We start from the raw sequence: 6781 nt of genomic DNA, 5'->3' as shown, positions 1-6781 counted from the left end.
GAAAATCCGAGTTACGCGAATGTCTCCGGAACGCATTATTCGCGTAACTCGGGGAAAGACTGTATAGCGTTGTTTATAGAGCACCGTTAAAAGGATTGATGACTTTAGAAATGTTCATCATAACCTGCTTTTTTCTAAAGAGAAACCTCTGCAATATCCACAAAATCACTAGAAATAGAGCAACATAAACGATGTATCAGAGCACTAACTTAAATCTTGAATATTGATCAATACATCAATCATTTTGAGATTATAAAACGTTATCAACCTTAGCGTTAAATTACATAAACCCGGTTCAATATTGACTCATTAGCTTGGGAATGTTAGAAGCACACCATCATGCTTTGACAACAGACACTGTTTGATGAGAGAGGCACAGAAAAAAAACAGTTAAGTGTATCTTTACGTCCCATTGGAATAACAAATGTCTGCTTATAAAAACATTTCGAGGTGCAATTATGGCCAGTTGCACTCAAGTGACGTTAGTGCAACGAGTGTATATGGAGTGCAAATGCTAAGGGAAGTTTTAAATTATTCAAGCAAATATGTACGATTGCTTGCAGTTGCGTTTCTTGGCAAGCTTGGTGGTTATTAGATTAGCACAATCGAAATTAAAATGTGAAACGTAACAAGTTGTTGCGAATGACCTTTAACTTCGAGAATTGGGGAAATTGCATAAAATAAAATAATATAAAATAAAAAATATATACGAACATACGTAGATCTGGCTCTCCTGTTATGGGTAATCAATAAGTTACTGATAGCCCAGCCAATTAGTGGTACAGGACAGGCCTTGGCCGTCAACGGTTGTTGCGTCAAAGAAGAAGAGCATATCAACAATCACATTCTGTGACTTCTTGTTACCATCTAAACAAAACCTTCTTGCCACTGAAAAAACCTCCAAACCTATGTCCATGATCTGCCAATAAACTAATCTAAAAATGAAATATCAGGTACTATCCGCAAGCCAAGGCTAGTGAACTTCGTAATTGCAATAGTCAAAATATAAAGTTCTGGAAACAGCTCGTCATTGTTGGAAAACAATTTGTCTCGCAAGAAATTACTTTCTATTCCACGACTCGATGTAAATAGTTTCGCAGACACTGGACGGTAGTAAGACAAACCACCACAAATACATCCTTCCTAGCCAACTCCAGAGTTAAAATCGAGGGAGCAACAATTGAAACTTTTATGACCGAAAAAATGCTTGAACACTGAGACACTTTTGGTACATGGTATCATGCGATGCGAAGAACAGATAACTGGATGAAAGTAGTGAAGAGAGCATATTTTGTAGATAAAAATATATGTAGTTTATGATTCGTCGCATACGAACGTCACATTCCTGGTGCAATTGATTGCGGTTGTTTGAAAGTGCTTGCCAAAATAAAACCCAAAGTAAATTAGCTTTGTTTATTTCTAACGCGTGGTTGAAAACTTCCGGTGGATAACAAAAGGGGAACCACTCCCGCGCACGTGGCTCGTGGAGGTACGAGCCTCTGAAGATAACAAAGTCAATGTCCGGTTACATTGTGGTACCGTAAACGCTTCTATCACCCGCGGTGTTCCCGCGCTGATCTGTCGCCAAAAGTGGATCGGGTTTGTTTGCGCGGGAGTGGAAAAGTTTCGTTATTTTGCTGCTGTCTGCAGCCTCAACCCGTTTGCCGTTGTCCGTGCAATCCGCTGCATCCGTGCCCGTAGTTTCCACATGCACCAGCAGTCAGCACCAGCAGCAGCACCCCGGCAGAGTGATATTGTAGCAGATAAAACAACAATCCTCGAAGCACTTGTCGGAAATTGGACTCGTTTCGCTTTTCCGATAGTTTTCAGAAAACTGTTTACGAGAGCATCTTTCGCCAGCGCGAGTGCGCCAGTGCCATCCCGGGTGGTGTTCCGGATGCGCCGGAAACAAATAGTAGCAAACAAATAATAAACTTAGAGTTTACTGCTTCCGCTTGATCGCGATTATTTCGTGCTGGTGCTTTTTTGTTGCCGTTGAGAGGGTTTCGAGTTTTGGGTTGCATTCGTAACGCGGCATGTGTGCGTTTGTGTATGTGTGTGTGTTTGACACCGACAGTATGATTGGATTGGAATTGGACGCAGATCCTGCACTGCTTTTACTGCGAAAGTAGTGCACGATCGTGCCGGCTGCATTCCTGATGGCAAACGGGTACGCCATGGCCATCGGACACTCGAGAATGAATATCTTACAATCAATTCTCCGCCACCGTGTGCGTAGATGGCATCCAGGAACGCGTGTGGCGTGGTTGGAACGTCGAAATAAACATTGAAGTGGAAATATCGTAAAGTGGACACACTAGCCGAGAATGCATTCAAGGGTGTTGGATTCGGGTTTGGAAAGCTTTCACACAACACGTGACGATTATTTACGGTCGCGTGTGCTGTGTTTGTGCGTTGATGGAGTTTCCGCAGCATTGGTGGATTATTTAGTATTTCCCTTTTTTTATATCCATTGCAGCTGCAACATCGGGTAACTGTGTTAAGGCTAGGCTTTTAAAACTCCCTAATCGAAAGGGAAAAAATGCATCCGATGCATAAACACCCGGTGAACCGGTAGACATGCCGGCATTCCAGCTGTACCGAAACCGGCCGTAGGTATGTGGTCCGTCCGTCGTTCGTTCTTGTGGCGTTTGTATCCGGTGCACCAGGAATGAAGTGCCGCTTGCAATATGCATCGTTGTCGTTATTTATGGGCAAGGGCTCTATATTCGTTTGCCACCCGTAACCGAAACCGAAAAACCATTCGAAAGTGCACTGCGCTGTGCCTCGGGGGAGATTCCTTGGGAGAGCTTTTGGTTAGGATTCTGTTTTGAGCGCTTGGTATAGTGGGTAGGCTTTTGGATACCGAAATGGATGGGAAGAATTTCGTAGCGAGTTTACTAAAAGGTCTTTGGTTTGTTTTTGTATGCATTCCTACTGCGGGGATATTTTTGGCCAAAGGTATAAAACTTTCGTACGAGGCATGTTGAGTGGTAGAGTCATCAAATTAAAGGTTATTTTTAATATTGAATAAGTAGCAGAATTCATTGAAGGATAAAATTACTATTATTAATTTTGATGTAGCTTTGAGATACTTCATGCTTAATACAAAATAGGTATTTGAGGCCTTGTTCTTCTTCATCTTGACCCATCTGAAACAAGCGTTGTGAAAATATTGATATTTGTAGAGCCCGTAAAGCTCAGCAAAATTAATTTCGTCCTGTGGTGTTATTCTTATACATGGTAAGGCTGATTTACTGTTGCATTTCATGTAGTTCAATTATTCCTATTAATAACAAGTTAACAATCCTTAACATTTTTGCGGGTTTTTTTTCCTATAAATTTTTCCCTCTAGAAAATTTACAGGCAAATAATTATCAAAAATACAAATCGGTAAAGCCAATATTAAAATTAGGAAAACCAATGAGGGGAGTATAAATACGGACCCATTGTAAAATTGCACTATGTAGTCAACATTTAATGTACAAACAATTAATAATACTGCTACTACTACTACTACTACTACTACTACTACATTCCTTTAAATTTGGCCGATTTCAATTAATATATTTTCTATTTGCTACTTGATTTATTCTGTTGATTTATTTCAACCCAGAGACCAGATGAGGTCCTATAGGCCTTATCACATTTGGAAGTTTGGAATGAAATTGGTACATCAAATGGCGACCGATTTTACATCGCCAGAAAAAATGAATTGGTCCAGGTACCAATGCAGATTCTGTTAAGAAAAAGATAATTCCACTATTAAGGTGTAAAACGGTGTTTTTTTTTAGAAAAAAAACCCATAAATCAGTTAGGAAAGTGTCTTTGTAAAACAACTCCTTCGTTAAAAAAATATTATTTTAAATAAAAAAAATATATTTTACATCAAATTCTGTTTCGTTAACCGTGTTAGCGAAGCGGATTTTTCTGTGAAATGTGGCCAACGACAGATGAAGTCCGCAATTATTACTGTAATGTAGCGTATACTTGTAACTAGTTACTCTACTTAGTTAACTGGTTAGTTTTTGCTGCTGGAGTTAGAAAATGAGTTGGAGTAGCTTAACAGTTTTAAATTTTACTTTCAGACTCTAGTCTAGACTTCAGAAATACGGCTGCACTAAACAGTTCTTCCGAGAACAAGAAAAAAAAATCCTTTCTTTAAGCGTGGCTGTGAAATTTGGCTTTATATCTAAGTATGTGTAACTCTGCATTACAAGTAAAGTTTATAAGCAGATGCATCGTTGACAATTTCATCCAGACAATACTTTGGAACTGGCGTTCGACTAACATTTATACTTTTCATGCAAATAATAATAAAATGCTGGAATAAATTCGTTTCATCCTTTGTTTTTCATCGAAATTAGCTTATTTGTCTCCCTGATGTACTTATGTAAATATTAAAGAAAAGCCTTTTGATTATAAACATAGATATTTCATATTGATCGAGATTGTCACAATTCTTTTTTTGGAGGATTGTAGAGAGTTTCTCGAGGAAAATAGTCTTCTAATTATTTGTGTTTAATTCAAAATTTATCTTGATAAAAATATCTTGTAAAATAAACCTAAACTTTTCCGAGACAACGACTCCTTGATCTTTGGAACTTTATAAGTCCGATGCCGACAACAACCAAAGCCGTCTCATAAACACATTGTTACAGCCTTTCACGTCAAGCATGCACCCGATTCCTACCTCAACTCGTGTGGTGTGGGTTTGTGGTTGTTACTTCCGCAAACTTCCTTCTACCTTCCGCAACAGTACTTCATCTACAACGTACAACGCTCCATACCTCTGGGCACAATGAGCACACACACACTTCATCGCGTTAAAGGTTGCAGCGCGTAAACATTGGTGAAAATCTTTGATCGAATTCTGACCACGTTACCATCATCGTCAGCGATATGTGCTTGATGATGGGAGAACGGTACCGCAACGGGCTAGTGCGCCGAGCCACCCGCCGTGTTGGTAGCGGCAATGCATATTTCATGCAGCATCGTAGGATATCATCGTCTTGCAAACTCGGCTCATCGGCGCCCGATCGGCGCTCATCAGGACGATAAAAATAAATTGATCTCCATTCGGCAATATCGAAGCGAGTGCCAATATCTAACACACCGAAACCTTAGCCGTTTTCCAGCTGCCCGGTCGGGTGCTGCGTACTCACGCACGTAGCCCGTCGTCGTTCTGCGACGGCTCGGTGGACGAGTCCTTGAGGGACAGTTAATACAATGGACATCCGGGTACGAAGCGGCCGGCGTTCGAACCGGAGCGGCCGGGTGGGCAATCTTGAGCAGGAAAGATGGGTGGCCAGGATTCGAGCGCATATCCTGATCGCTCGGAATGCTTGAACCGGATCAAGGATGCGGCTGAATATCACCGGCAGACACAGAGCTTCCAGTGATTGTACCGAAGCTAATGCAGAAGCTCTCGAAGCGGTCCCGAAGGAGGCAAGGGCTGATGCTGAAGGTTTCGCTCTTTGTGGGCGAATGAGCGTGTGTATGTGTGTGTGTGTGAAATGGATGATGGTGCTTTCTAAATCAAGATGCCTTTCCATTGCCACCATTGCCAAGCCACGTCGGTGGCTTTTCTGTCGACGGCAAACGTTTCGATACGGCGTGTGTGTCAAGATCGAACACAGCACGGGTCGAGGACGATCAACACCGGCGACACGCTGGATGGCGTGGTGGTTTGGCCGTGCTGATGGGAACTTTGGCCACATGGGGCCGCTAGAGGAAATACCCGTCCATATAACGTTGTACATATATATTTCTGCACATTTTCAATTGATAGGGAAAGCTTTATTCTCGGTTTCATAAAATCCGTCCGTCCAGTTTTGGGGTACGGTGTACGGCGATGGCTTGGATGGCTTAACAAGCTCTCCCGCAAGGGACTTTCTTACCAGGACGAGCGAGTGAGGGGGGGGGGGGGGGGTGGTTTCTTTCCTGTACTTGCAGCCCTACCTTCCTACCGTTCGACACGGGGAGAAAATCGCACAATGATGCAGGATAACGGATGCACGAAACGAAAGCTCTGCCAACGGGTACACCATTATCCTTTGGAGTGTGGGTAGGTGGGTGTTTGGATCGGCCGGCATTTGGCCTTGGTGTCTGATGTGTTCTTTCTGCTCGTACGTAAGAACAACCTCCCACCAACCAACCAACCAACTAGCCGGCTCGATCGGTATTATGTAGGATTACTGGAGTGTGGAATATAAATTTGCTGATTCGAAAGTTGCCAGCTGATATCGCGCTGCCTTGCGGAAGCGTGCACTGCGGACCACCTAGAGACGATGAATGGCTATAGAAACGGAAAGTGTGTGTTCCGTTCCGCTATTCTTCTCGAGCACTCAACACTTGATTTTCTTAATATTCACTTTGAAGGGTTGGGAGCGACGATGTGTTTGGTGCGTAAGGTGGTAGTGGTTGGTACGTTTCTCGTCGATCCGTTAGGGTACACGCATCTACGTAAAATGGTGGAAAACGATTTCGATATGCAAAAATGGACTAAACAGTTTGGTGAGCGAATATTGTTCGCACTTGTTTAGGAATCAAATTTAGATGAAATTTAAACGTCGGATGAGGATTAATATATTATAGTACATAAATTCAGGTAGTTTCTATATTCAACAAAATTGTTTAACATTTTGTTTGTTGGTGTAAGTTTATATTTTTTTACCGTTTTCCACTAACAAAAGGATCTATACAATTGGTTTACACATATTCGATTCGATTTAAATTAGTTGAAAATTGGCCAGCATATATGCATTATTCACACACATGT

This window comes from Anopheles coluzzii, chromosome 2 (genome assembly GCF_943734685.1).
Source record: "Anopheles coluzzii chromosome 2, AcolN3, whole genome shotgun sequence".
Lineage (NCBI taxonomy): Eukaryota > Metazoa > Arthropoda > Insecta > Diptera > Culicidae > Anopheles > Anopheles coluzzii.
Note: the sequence above shows the minus strand (reverse complement) of the source record.